The sequence below is a fragment of the Juglans regia genome, chromosome 12 (genome assembly GCF_001411555.2).
Source record: "Juglans regia cultivar Chandler chromosome 12, Walnut 2.0, whole genome shotgun sequence".
Classification (NCBI taxonomy): domain Eukaryota; kingdom Viridiplantae; phylum Streptophyta; class Magnoliopsida; order Fagales; family Juglandaceae; genus Juglans; species Juglans regia.
Window position 1 is genome coordinate 4,999,087 of NC_049912.1, and position 15,057 is coordinate 5,014,143.

Here is a 15,057-nt window from a genome sequence, read left to right on the forward strand (position 1 = left end):
CTATAAGTGGCGTCATTTTATGCTTGAGGGTTAAAATCACTTCTCCATGCGTCCAATCTCTCAACTCTCTCTTTCTATGTTGGAGCTCCGTTGCCTCGTGGTCGTCGTCTTCATCAATCTATGTCGCTCCGTCGTTAACGTCAATAACCCAAGATTTGTTCTCTGCATTTTATTTCAATTTGGGTCTGTTTTGTTCCCTGTACTGCCTATTATTTTGTTCTAAAATTTCAATTTCTTTCCTAAACAGATTATATGTTTTCTGTATGTATGGGTTCCTAAACAGATTAGTATTGGTATTCAATCTTAAGCGAGACCTATCAGTTTGTTTAAAAATTTTGCCAATTTTAAGTAACAATATTTATGTGCTCTTTCCCTATATATAAACCATGACTTATTTTGGCCAACTTGTATAGTTACAAGTTAATTTTATATTAGGCAAATTTCTTTCCCATTTGTTATGCTAAAATCAAACTATTATTTTCATTTTTAAGTCTTAACATGTACGTTTTGACAGTGATTGGCATTTGGGCATTTTCCTAGCAATGACTGAGTAAGGTTTAATTTATTAGTCAAGGGAGGTCGAAGTATATTATTCCATGACTGAGTGACCTGACTTGAAATGGGTTGTGAAAAAACTTTGTGTTTGAGGAGATTAAACCAAACTATGGTTTTTTTTTTTTTTTTTGTTATGGTTTTGTTAGGGTTTGTTTCATCCTGATGAATTTTGGAAAACTAGCTCTGTTTCTACAGCTGATATTGCAAGAAAAATGTGTGTCGAGGAATAATATTGATCATCGTGATCATGCACAGAACTTTAACCCTCGCGCAAGATTGATATGGTTATTATAATTAGGTTCAAATCTAAGTGAGACAACTCAACAACTTTAGGAGGGTCATTTGAGCAATAAGTAATTTAAGGGTCATTATGGATTGTTATAACTTCTTTTTTTTTACATCAAGAACTTGTTTAATTCAAAACAACCACACTTACATCATAGACTTAGACCAAATAATTTGTGAAATAAAATTAGGATATGAATCACACCAAACTATCAAGTCATCAAGATGCGAGGCATGTTTTACCATTCTGTGAGCTGCTTCATTAGCCATGCATCCAGTATGTTGGATTGTGCATTTCAGGATCAACTGCATCAGATTCATTATCTCATAAACTAGGTTTGCCCAACAAAGACATGTAGTCTCATTAACCATAAGTAGATAATCACTTTTAATGAGTAGCTCATATATACCCAAAGGGATGCTCAATTGTAAACCTCTCAAGATAGCAATCAGTTCAATCTCCATTGGACCATTCACCTCATTTTCTTTTTTACTAGCAGATAAGATTACCCCACCCCTATCATCTCTTAGGATAATCTCCTCTCTTGCTCTACATTGATCATGTAATATAGTCCCATCAACATTCAGTTTCATCACCCCTGAAGAAGGAGGCAGCCAACTGCAACTTGACAACTTTTTCTGCTTTTGATGTTTGCGAAAGGTGGAAAACAAATAAACCCATACATGCCCAGCCACTAGGCTTAGCCCACCAAGACTAGAGACAATGGGACATGGGGGTCAGGTGAGTCAAGGGGGATAGGGTGCCAAAGGGGTCAGAAGGGTCACGGGGGACAGGACGCCAAGGGGGTCAAAATGGTCATGGGGGACAGCATGCAAAGGGGGTCATAAGGGTCATGGGGGACAAGGGGGCATGGGATGTCAGGGAGGAGGGCGCACACAGGAAAATAGATTCAGATAAATAGAGAGAAATGTTCTCCTTTTCCAGGGGGGCTCATTCTTCGTCTTCAGTTCTCCTTCTTCTTCTTCGACCTCTCCTTCAACCAGAGAACAGAGAGAGCTCCAACGAATGCCTTTCTCCAATAAATTTACATTCAACATCACCATTGTACAAAGAGATATGAGAGACCATGAGAGATTGTAAACAAGAATATTATAGTGGATTTTTTCTCTCTAAATGCCCATGGACGTAGGCATTATGCCGAACTACGTAAATCTATGTGTTCATCTCTTTGTTTCTATACACTTATATTTTCCATTCACCGACATAGACGTACGCACATCCGTTGTACAGCCGCATCGGAACACTACCGGGGGCTCCAAACAACACCAGCATGTTGAGCGATTTTTACCACATCAACAGTGGCGCCGTCTGTGGGAGAATGACGATTTTTCGGCACACTGAATAAATCACCGAACAGACAGATGACACCCTCCCAGATGAGTATTCTCAATTTCTTTTAACGTTTACATTGAGGAAAAATGGGCAGACGGTGAATAGCACATCGGCTGGGTCGCCCATCTTCCAAACTCTGGGAGTTTGATTTACGCACAACACTCGAGACACTGGACTCAATGTAAGGACACCCAAAGATGGGAACAATACTCGGTGGCACTGTGCACAAGTGCACAGTGCTAAGCACATCTATTGTGCACGCATGCACAATAGCCCCGCAAGTCCCCATGCATGGCACAAACAGCGCCATGCACAGGGTACATACAGACTGGGTGCACGCCGTGGAGCTACAACCGGCGGTGGCACAGCGGTAGGTGGCATCGACGGCCATCAACCAGACCGTTGGCGCCGTCTGAGCCACCCAGGTTGGTCGTCGACCACCCCATTCCCACGGCAGCGCCCCCAATGGTACCACGACCCAACTGTGGCACAATCCGGATGTGGCGTCGAGGGCAACCATGATGACCGCCGACACCGTCTGATTCTTCTGGGCCGGTCTCCGACTGCCAGCTCCCCCACGGCATGGTCCCGCATAGACCGTATTCCCCCGTGCACTGGGCTAGGGCACGACCTAGCTGTGTCATGGACTGAGTGGTGCCGACAAAGACCCCTGTGGTCCGCTAGCGTCTTCTGGTCACCCCGCTGGTGTCCCCAACACCCACTGCTGGCACACAGTGATCAACAGCCATGCACCCAGGCGCACGTCGCCATGCACACGACGAAGAGCTCACGGCCTCTAGCCACGACCACGAGGCCAGGGGATGCGCCTGTGGTGTCCATGTGAACCGGAAGCGTCGTCTACCCCTTGGAGATGACCCATGGCCGCTTGTCCATGGCAGAGACTTTGCAGAGCCACCGGCAGACGCACCACGACTTGGACACACATCCTCCACCTCGGCTCAACAGCCATCCCTCACAGGCCCCTCGCCTGCTCCAGATCCACGGCAGCCCCTCGGCTCGGCAAATACCCCACAAGGTCCTCTTCCTCCTCGGCTCAGTAGATACCCCACGGGGTCCTCCTCCCCTTTGGCTCGGCAAACACCACACCTCCTCCACCTCATCCGCTCGGGAGCGTAGCTCGATGCTTGGGAGCACCACACGACATCTCTTCAGCCCATAAGCCATTCAACTCGCACAACCACTTGGCCATTGCACAGGCACCCAGCTCAGACACAAAGCCTAGACACCATCACCACTCGGATGCCACGACTCGAACACCTAACTTGGGGCCATTGGACAGCTCACCAACGGCAAGGGACTTGGCAGCTCGCCACCACGGAAGCTTTCCTTTTCTCGAGCAGTCCCCCATTACATGAGATGTGAACATCACTACATGGGACTCGGACACCATACGCAACTCGGGAACTAACACACTAAGCCCCCTCCATGGCCCACACCGGAGCCCCTCAGCTCGGCAGCTCACCAACACGAACACCAACGTGCTCGGGCAACTAGCTCGGACATCACAGCTTGGAGACCACCAACTCAGACAACCACTCGGGAAGACTTGACATGCATGGCTCGGAATTGTCCACAGCATGCACGGCTCGAAGACTACCAACTCGGAAGACACAACTCGGGAAACCAACATGCATGGACTCCTCACAGGCACGGCTCAGGAAGACTTGGCATGCGCGGCTCAAAATTGTCCGCAGCATGCACGGCTCCGAAGACAAGGCTCGGAAGACACCGCTTGGGAAACCAACATGCATGGACTCCTCACAACTCGGAAATCCTGAAACCGTGCACCTCCTCCAGGTGCCATGCATTGCTCGGTTATGTGGGACTCGGCAATTCATCATTTGAAAGGCTTAGACAACGCCTCGCCTACACAAGGCTCGGCACAATTCGGTTTGGACCAGCAAGAAGACTCTGCATGCTTCCAAAAAAAAAAAGAGAATGAAAGAGAAAAGGAGGGGCAAAGCGACAGACAGCTGCGGACAATTTTTGGTCAAGCAAGAACTGACTACAACAACTAGAAACTTCCCAGTATTATCTCACAAAATTCTTGTGAATTTATTTCTACTAACGAAATTACTTCTTATAAGTGCGAAAACACCGATCTAACAAAGTCGAGTCCTTATACTCGCAAGAAGACGGGTCTCTTGACTTGCTGTGGGGTAAGGCCAAGTCCTAGGATTTGCCGCCGACCCCCCGTCCAACAAAGCTGAGTCCTACACTAGCAAGAAGATGGGTCCCTTGACTCAATAAAAGTCGAGTACACTCGCAAGAAGACGAGTCCCTTGACTCACTGCGGGGTAAGGTCCCAAGTTTCCGGATTTGGCACTAACCCCCCTTCCAATAAAGCTGAGTTCTTACACTCGCAGGAAGACAGGTCCTTTGACTCAATAAAAGTCGAGTACACTCGCAAGAAGACGGGTCCTTTGACTCGAGCCACAACCGCCTTGTGCGGATAACCTTCAGGAAAGAGCCGATGAGCTTGGCAACCACCTAAGGTGGACCCAGGGGGTCGACGGGCCCTCTGACCACTTTGTGTGGGTTAACTCACACAAACTCTAATACCGACAAAAAAACTAAGGCATCAAACGAACATACACTATACGAATAAACGACAAAAATTTGAGTTTCATGCTCGCACCATACGCGGTCGAGCCCATCTCCCACCCTAGACCTGCACGAGTTGCCTACCTACACTCTACATAATCGAGCTTATATATGAAATCCTAAGTTTGGAAATATTCACTATTTGCGCTAGGGTAACAAATGAACGGGGATCGACCTCCGAAATTTACTTCCCTACGTATGAACGGGGACAAATGAACGGGTAGATCAAGTCGACAACATTTTTCTTTTGAAAATTCTCAAGGTCTTCTTTTGGAAACAAATCACCCTTAAGAATCGCGGGATACTGTGAAGGGGGAAAACAAATAAGCTCATACGGGTCCAGCCATCAGGCCTAGCCCACCAAGATTAGAGATAATGAGACATGGGGGTCAGGGGAGTCATGGGGGTCAGGTGAGTCAGGGAGGACAAGGCGCCAAGGGGGTCAGAAGGGTCATGGGGGACAGCACGCCAAAGGGGTCAGAATGGTTATAGGGGACAAGGGGGCATGGGATCTCAGGGAGGGGGCGCACGCAGGAAAAAGGATTCAAATAAATAGAGGGAAATGTTCTCCTTCTCCGCATGCGGGGTTCTTCTTCGCTTGTCTTTAGTACTCCTTCTTCTTCGACCTCTCCTTCAACCAGAGAATAGAGAGAGCTCCAACGAATGCCTTTCTCCAGTAAATTTACATTCAACATCACTATTATACAGAGAGATATAAGAGACCATGAGAGATTGTAAACAAGAATATTATAGTGGATTTCTCTTTCCCAAACTCCCGTGGACGTAGGCATTATGCTAAACCACGTAAATCTATGTGTTCATTTTCATTTTTTTGTTTCTCTGCACTTATGTTTTCTATTTACTGCCATGAACGTACACAACTCCGCCGTATAGCCGCATCGAAATATTACCGGGAGCTCCAAACAACACCGAACGAGGCCCAAGTCACCCCAATGGGCTGAGAATGACTATTTCTCCCTTTCCGGCCTGTTGGGCGATTTTTACCGCATCAACAATATTCTTGAGCTTCCTTATGAGCTTGAGATAAGGGCAGAGCATACTCTACAACTTGCCCAATTTGTAATATTTTATCTTCATACATTTTTTTATTCCTTCTATACCACATACCCCAAGCATAACCTTCTTTGCAAGGTGTACAAAGTCTTCTTTCTCTTTAGTTATCTTCATACATTAATAACTAAACTATTGTCGCCAACAATCTCTTATGGAAGGGCAGTAAAAGAGTGCATGATTCAAATCTTCCTCCTTGTCATTACACCACTTGCAAGAAGCCTCTATACTTACTTTTCGATGCATTAAATTCTTCAAAGTTGGAATCCCATCTTTGCAGGCCCTCCATGCAAACACTTTCACTCTACTCGGTACCTTCATTTTCCATATCCTTGTAACACCCCGTTCCAGTAGGATAGAGATGTTACTAACATTCATAACATAATGCCCGGTGAAGATATTCATATCTTGAAATACCTCATTTATTGAAACATCAACTAAATTGAACATAACTATTTTTGAAACATGAAACTGAAAACATAGCATAAAAACATAACTAAACTAATTCTTGTGTAAATAATACTTATTCATTTCTAAGTCTTTACATTGTATCTATTCCTGGCCCTCCAGCTTTGCGCCCTCATACTCATTATCTGTGACAGTTAACTATAGAGGAAAATAGAGAAATAAACAAAAATGAGTTGAATATTCAATAAATAACATATCATACCGTAAAATACATCTTAGCCTAGAATAAACTTAATTTTTGAAAGACTCTTCATAATATACATACATCATCACAGATTCACAATCATACCGTACACATAACTTAATTTAACATATGCTTGATCTCTAAAAAACTTTACATACATATACTGTCACAGATTCACATATCATATCTATTCATCATTAACATGAGCGGAATCATACATAACCACGGTAATCATGTATTGTGAATGCATAAATGACTGACTTCATGCATATTCTAACAAACATACATGACTTGTTTATCTTGTCTTTCCTTTATCATAAGGTGAACCACGCTTAAGTTCGTGATACCGCTTATCATAACTGGTGGTGAACACGCTTAGTATCATCCTTAAATATATCATGGAGTGAAACACGTTTATGTCTGTATTTCACTTAACATATGGTGAACCATGCTTAAGTCCGTGACACCATCTTAACGTAACTTGTAGTGAACACGTTTAGGTCCATGTCATCTTTTAACATATCATGAAGTGAAACACGCTTAGGTCTATGTTTTACTTAACATATGGTGAACCACGCTTAGGTCCGTGACATCACTTATCATAACTTGTGGTGAGCACGTTTAGGTCCGTGTCACCTTAATATCTTATATTTCTTAATGCATGAGAAATTTGTTAGACTTCATGAACTTTTCTAGCATGGCATATACTTGTACATAACATAACATAACATGACATGGCATAATGTGATCTGAACATAAACATTCCACGACATACATGATCTGAGAACTACATGAATATTACATGACTTATATGATCTAAATACTTCATGACATTACATTGCATGACATACATGTGATTTTCATCATATATCATCCATCAAATCGCAATCCATAATAGCATAACATACATAGGCTCACTTACATGCATATCATTATAATTCATCGAAGATCTTGAAAGGAATCTAACCTTGACTTAGCTTGTAGCGTAGCGTAGATAAACATCACGTTTTCATATACATTTAGAACATTTATAGTATACATACAATTATATGATCATACTAATTATCTCTTAGCGTTGCTTCCTAATTTTCAACTTGAAGCGCGTTACTTATAAGAGGTACTAGATGTTACTAACTTCCTAGCAAAACATGTCGTAATACTACACGTAATTAAATACATATAATGAAATTTAACTAAAATGGTAGGCTCCATGATATACTTTAAAATCCTTTAAATACTTTTTATAAAAATTGTGTCTATAGGCTCATAATTATTCAAGTAGATGACACCTATGTAAAAGTAATGTTTTCCTGAAAATATAATCAGCCCAATAAAATCACTAGGCTGTGTTTGGATGTTGAACAGAGTTGAGTTGAGATGATAAAATATTGTAGAATATTATTTTTTAATATTATTATTATTTTAGAATTTGAAAAAATTGAATTGTTTATTATATTTTGTGTTAGAATTTAAAAAAATTGTAATAATAAATTAAGATGAATTGATATGAGTTTAAATTCCAAACGAAGCCTAAAACACATTTTTGTAAAGCACTATCAGCCCACTTTAAAACCATAAAACAGTTTTGTCAATCTAAAATTCATCCACTTAAATTATCATAGTTTTTGAAAATAAACTTAACAAATTTATTTGAAACTAGGCCCAGTACCCCTTAAAGAAAATACTAGCCGATTGGACTTAAGGCCCAAAGAAATAGAGGCTCAGGAGGTTACACAATAAAGGGTCAAAAGGGCATATAAGTAATTGCAGAATTAGTGGAGATGCTTTTTGAAAAGTGCTGAAAACAAAACACATAAAAGAAAGAAAACACATCTTACGGCAAGACTAGGTGGAGGGGTATTTGTGTAAAATTAATAGTAATGCATGGGTATTTTAGGAAGGCTGAAATAGAAGAAACAAAAGTGGGAGGCATGCTTTACGGGAGAGTAGAAGAGGATCATGCAATAACTCACCGAGAGAGTGGCTGAGCCGGAGCGCGACGTCGGCTCTTGGAGGCTGGGAGTGACCGGCGACGCAGCTGGTGTCTCTGGGCAGTGGTGCGACACAAGAGAGAGGAAAGGTTGAGAGAGTTAGAGAGAGGTTCTGTCCAGCCGAGAGCTGAAAATCACGGGGAGAGAGAGAGATCTCGTCGAGGACTTACCGGAAGGAAGTGGGTTCACCTGGGTTTGGGTTGGTCGGTGATTTCTGGCTCTGAGAGTGGTACTCCGAAGTCCCTTGAGGTGGTTGGCGACGGCAGCACAAGCACACGGCCAAAGAGTCACTGTCGATAGAGAGGGAGAGAGAAATCGACGGGTTGGGCTCAAACAGCGACGGCGTACGTCCAGGTTGGGGAAAAGCTCACCGTCGGCGGCTTCTGTGGTGGATTTCGGCGAGGTAAATGTCTCGGTTGTATGTGAGAGTGGTTTTCTTGGTTTGCGGAAGCTGCTACGGTGGCTATGTGTATTAAGGTTTCTTGTGTTTATTTCTGGATGTCTCGGGTGGGTTTTATAGGCAAGGAGAAGGGGTATCGTGGATTATAAGGAGATTGGATAGAGTCTGGAGTTGGGAGTTAGATTCAAACTAGGAACCTATTCCAATCTAGGAGACTGTTATGTGCCTTCTTCTTCTTCCACGCTATTTTCTCGGAATCTATCAGCTCTTCTCTTTATAATCACTCAGAACATGAAACTATTGCAAACTTAGAATAGAAATACTCAGCCTGGAAAATTGAATCACAATCTTATTGATGTAAACGAAAGAGATTTTCGAGCAATCCCCAAGCTCCTTACAAGAACTGTTTATAGAAGAAAATCCATCCCTGATTACACAATCCCGCCCCTATTTATAGAAAAACTACAACAGAAACTAACAGACAACGCGGGAAGAGTTTCCCAATTACAAAGAAAGACAAAACGACGCCGTCTAAACTTATTTCAGTAATCTACCGCTAGAATTAAACGAATCGTTTCATTAAAACTAAACCCCTTGTAACGCACCGTTTCACTTATTGCCGAACGCACCGTATTGAAGAGCCGTTAAAACCGTTGCACCTGATCAGCTATGCCTTCGAAACCTGCTGCAGATCCCACAAGACTTCAGCTCAAATCCCACATGACATTCTCCCCCTCTCAAAGGACTTGCCCACAAGGCCTTCAGCTCAAATCCCACATGACAGTTTACAAAATAGAACCCACCAAATGGGGATACTGTTGCCGCAATTTCCACAAACACTCCCAAGAAGAGTCTTCAGGAGCAGCCCCTACCCAACTCACCAACACTTCAGTCACAGCTTTGTTACCTTTCTGTTGTAGCCTGCGATCAATGATTGCTTGTGGCTCAGGTTGCAAAAGGCCACTAGAATCAGTAGGAGGCAAGAGTGGCAAAGGAATGACATGCTGCCCCACCTTCTTTTTTAAACAAGAAACATGAAAAACGGGGTGGATCTTTGAAGAGGAAGGTAAATCAAGTTTGTAAGCAACTGACCCCACCTTCTGCAGAATTTGAAAAGGCCCATAAAACCTTGGAGCTAATTTCATGTTGTGGCGCATAGCCACAGTCTTCTGCCTATAAGGCTGTAAGCGTAAGAAAACCCAATCACCAACCTGAAAACATCTTTCTGTTCTCCCTTTGTCAGCAAAAAACTTCATCCTGTGTTGGGCCTTTGCCATATTCTCCTTCAATAAGCTGAGCAATTCATCTCTTGTTCTCAACTGCTGGTCAACAGCATGATTGGAGGAAAGGCCAGGCACATAAGAAAGAAGCTTAGGTGGTTCATAACCATAAAGAGCCTGGAAAGGAGTCATTTGAATAGAAGAATGTAGAGTAGTGTTATAACACCACTCAGCCATAACCAACCATGAAGACCAAACCTTTGGTTGCTGACTACAGTAGCATCGCAAATAGCTTTCCAAGCATTTATTTAAGGCCTCAGTTTGGCCATCAGATTGAGGATGATATGAGGATGTAAAGTCCAAGGAAACACCTTGCAAGTGAAATAGTTGCTTCCAAAAAGAGCTTGTAAAAACAGCATCTCGGTCAGAAACTATAGATCTAGGCAGACCATGCAGCTTAAAAACCCCATCAAAAAACACCTGAGCTACTTTAGCAGCTGTATAAGGATGGGAGAGAGGAAAGAAATGAGCAAATTTAGTCAACCTATCCACCACAGACAGCACTACAGAAAAGCCACTAGAAAGGGGCAACCCTTCAATAAAGTCCATGGAAATATCAAGCCATGGAGAATCAGGAACAGGTAGTGGTTGTAACAAACCAGGATACTTCACATTCTCACTTTTACTGACTTGACAGATTTCACATTCCTTGACTAATTTCCTCACATCCTTCCTCATACCTGGCCACCAAAAATCCCTTCGTGCCCTTTGAAGAGTCTTGTGATACCCCACATGACCAGCTTGTGGATTGTCATGAATGTATTGCAAAATCTTTGGTAGAATAGGTGAAGAGGGAACAATTACCAATTTCCCTTTTCTGAGGAGCAACCCTTGTTGAACAGAAAAGTGCTTTGGTCCCTGGTGACCTTGCTGTAACTGAGGAACCAAGTCAACATAGTCAGGACAGGCAACATAACTCTGTTTGAGTTCTTCAATCCACAAAGGAGTGGGAAAAGAAATCATAGCCATCACAGCTTGTTCCTGCTCATCTTTCCTCGAGAGGGCATCAGCAACCACATTTTCCTTGCCCTGCTTATAATGCACAGTAAAATCATAACCAATGAGTTTGGAAACCCATTTATGTTGTGCCTCAGTACCAATTTTCTGTTCCACCAAAAATTTTAGAGCTTGTTGGTCAGTTTTAATCTGAAAGGAGTGGCCTAGCAGATAGGGTCTCCATCTCTGAGCAGCTGATACTAAAGCCAACAATTCCTTCTCATATGTTGACAATAACAAGGCTTTCCCTTTCAAGGCTTTGCTATAAAAAGCTATGGGTTGAGACTCTTGCATCAAAACTGCCCCAAGACCCATACCAGAAGCATCACACTCAATGGTGAAGACCTTTGTGAAATCAGGCAACCTCAAAACAGGAGGGTTGCTAACAGCAGTTTTCAGCAATTCGAAAGCCACAGCAGCCTTATCATCCCAACAAAAAGAATTCTTCTTCAACAAGTTGGTTAAGGGAGCTGCTATTGATCCATAAGCCTTGATAAATTTCCTGTAGTAGCCTGTTAAACCCAGGAAACCTCTCAAAGACTTCAAGGTTGTAGGAACAGGCCAATTCACCATAGCTGCAGTCTTTGCTGGATCTGTTTGTACTCCATTCCTAGAGATGATATGGCCCAAGTACTCAACTTCATGTACTCCAAAATTGCACTTTGACATCTTGGCATAAAGAGTATGCTGTCGCAATGTATTCAAAACAGTCCTTACATGCAACAGATGTTCATCCATATCCTTACTATATATGAGAATGTCATCAAAAAAAACCAATACAAACCTTCTCAAAAAAGGCTTGAAAATATGGTTCATTAAACCTTGAAAAGTAGCAGGTGCATTAGTGAGGCCAAAGGGCATCACTAAGAACTCATAGTGGCCCTCATGAGTTCTAAAAGCTGTTTTTGGAATATCCCCTTCCCTTACTCGAATCTGATGGTAGCCAGCCCTTAAATCCAACTTGGAAAAAATTCTAGCTCCAAACAATTCATCCAGCAATTCATCTATAACTGGAATTGGAAATTTGTGTTTGATAGTTTCTTGGTTTAAGGCCCTATAATCGATGCACATACGCCAAGTTCCATCAGCTTTCTTGACCAAAAGAACAGGAGAAGAAAATGGACTTTGGCTAGTCCTGACCACACCAGATTGTAGTAATTCATTGACAATCTTTTCAATCTCAGACTTTTGGTAATGAGGATACCTGTATGGTCTAACTGAAATAGGAGAAACACCCTCCTTGAGGATGATTGGGTGATCAAAGGCTCTTCTTGGAGGCAACCCCACAGGTTCAGCAAAAACATCAGAAAACTCCTTGAGTAAGTCAGTCATGGGTCCTGTTACACAACCCTCCTCATTGTGCTGTTCAACAGGAATCAATTGCAACAACCAACCCTGTTTATTGACAAAAGGGGACTTAAGGCCTGAGATACCAGACATCATTTGTATACTAGTACAGTTTAACCCTTGTAAGTGTACCAATTTCCCATTCCACTCAAACTGCATGGACATATCAACAAAATTCCAAGAGATAGAACCCAAGGTCTTCAACCATTGAACCCCGAGGACCACATCACATCCTCCCAAAGCCAAAACATGGAAAGGCACAGAAAATCTAGAGCCTTGAATTTTAAATGTTTCCATTCCAGAACCTTGACTCAAGATCTTCTCACCATTGGCCACTCGGACTTGCAAACTAGAGGCATGGTGTATGCTCAACTTAGCCTCCTGGACCACTAAAGGATCCACAAAATTATGTGTGCTCCCCGAGTCCACTAAAATTTCAACAGCACAGGATCCAACACATCCATGTAACCTCATAGCATTAACACTACTAGAACCAGAAATAGCATTAACAGAAACTTCTAAGGTATCAGCAACTATAGGATCTGGTTCTTCATCTTCGATACACAAGGGCTCTTCAGCATCAGTCTGGTTTAAGTCATCCATATCAGTTTGAATGAAATAAACCTTAGACTTTTTACAAACGTGATTAGGATTCCATTTTTCTTCACAATGAAAGCATAAACCCTTCCTTCTCTTTTCATCCATGTGAGAGGAATTCACTTTCCTCCAAGGAAGAGCATTCTTACTGCCTTCCTCACCATGATCTTTAAGTGCACTCTGATTAAGTGGCCATTTCTCAGCAAAATGAGGATTTGGTCTCCAAGGTTTCCTTGAAGACAACACATACTCTTCTTGCAACTTAGCCAAGCCAAGGGCAGCTCCTAAATTCATGGGATTAAACATTTTAACAGGGATTCTAATGTCATCCTTCAAGCCACTGATATAGCAGCTCATTTTATGTCTATCGGACAAGCCTTTCAGCCTGTTGGACAATGCCTCAAATTGAGTGGTGTACAAACCAACAGAACTAGTCTGTTTCAATCTCATTAGAGCCTCCATTGGATCATCAAATGCTGATGGTCCAAACCTAGTTTGCATAGCCACCACTAAGGTCTCCCAAGAGTTAAATTGGCCCGAATCCAAGGCATTTTGGTACCATACCAATGCCTCACCTTCCATATGATGTGATGCCACCATTAACTTTTGATGGAAAGGGACTTGAAAGCAATCAAAGTATTGATTTGCTTTAAAGATCCATCCCGCAGGATCAAGACCATTAAAATGAGGGAAATCCAACCTAATCCCTTTTTGAAATCCACCTCTTCCCTCATACGTTCTAGGAGGTTGATCTCTATCACGAGATACCTCTCTATCCGCATGAGACATGTCATTTACAGATTCCACAACAGAACGCAACATATCTGAAAGTTGATCTAACCTTTCTGTGATCCCTGAGATAGTGTGCTGATGATGTTGAAGCTGTAATTGGACTGCTTCATACTGCCTCTGAGAAGCATCCTGCTGACCTTTAATTGCTCCACGCGTTCCTTCTGCCATAAAACTTGCTGAGGTCAGGATCGCCTACTGCTGATACCAATTGTTATGTGCCTTCTTCTTCTTCCACGCTATTTTCTCGGAATCTATCAGCTCTTCTCTTTATAATCACTCAGAACATGAAACTATTGCAAACTTAGAATAGAAATACTCAGCCTGGAAAATTGAATCACAATCTTATTGATGTAAACGAAAGAGATTTTCGAGCAATCCCCAAGCTCCTTACAAGAACTGTTTATAGAAGAAAATCCATCCCTGATTACACAATCCCGCCCCTATTTATAGAAAAACTACAACAGAAACTAACAGACAACGCGGGAAGAGTTTCCCAATTACAAAGAAAGACAAAACGACGCCGTCTAAACTTATTTCAGTAATCTACCGCTAGAATTAAACGAATCGTTTCATTAAAACTAAACCCCTTGTAACGCACCGTTTCACTTATTGCCGAACGCACCGTATTGAAGAGCCGTTAAAACCGTTGCACCTGATCAGCTATGCCTTCGAAACCTGCTGCAGATCCCACAAGACTTCAGCTCAAATCCCACATGACAGAGACCAAACAGAAAATAAAAGAGACGTATGGTTTAACAGTAGAGAAATCCTATTCAAAACAAATTACTACCTCAAAACATATCTAATAAAAAATCCTCTTCCACACCTTCCTCTGTTCCTTAGCATCTGAGCTTTCGCCAACCTACCAGGATTGTCCAAGTGTATGAAAAAATCTATATGCGCTTTTGACACTATAAATCTCATTCTTTTCATGTTCCCATATTAGATAATCTGTTCTACTTTTAGAGCTGATCATAATCTTCAAACCTTCTGCTGCTTCTCGAGGTTTTAAGATTCTTCCGACTTTATCCACATCCCACCACTTTGTGGCATCATCAATAAGGCTTGTCACTGTTGCATTATCTTGATCTGTGGGTGCAGTGGAATTATTT

At 42.4% G+C, this 15,057-nt stretch overlaps 1 protein-coding gene across 1 annotated transcript in view; it reads left to right on the forward strand.

Moving 5' to 3' along the window:
• Positions 1 to 8,500: 8,500 nt before the first annotated feature.
• Positions 8,501 to 15,057, forward strand: part of LOC109002046 (protein GLE1) — a 32,609-nt gene continuing 26,052 nt past the window's right edge. The window contains exon 1 of the mRNA XM_018979618.2: positions 8,501 to 8,936. The gene's annotated coding sequence lies outside the window, so the exon portion shown is untranslated. The remainder of the gene's footprint in view (positions 8,937 to 15,057) is intronic.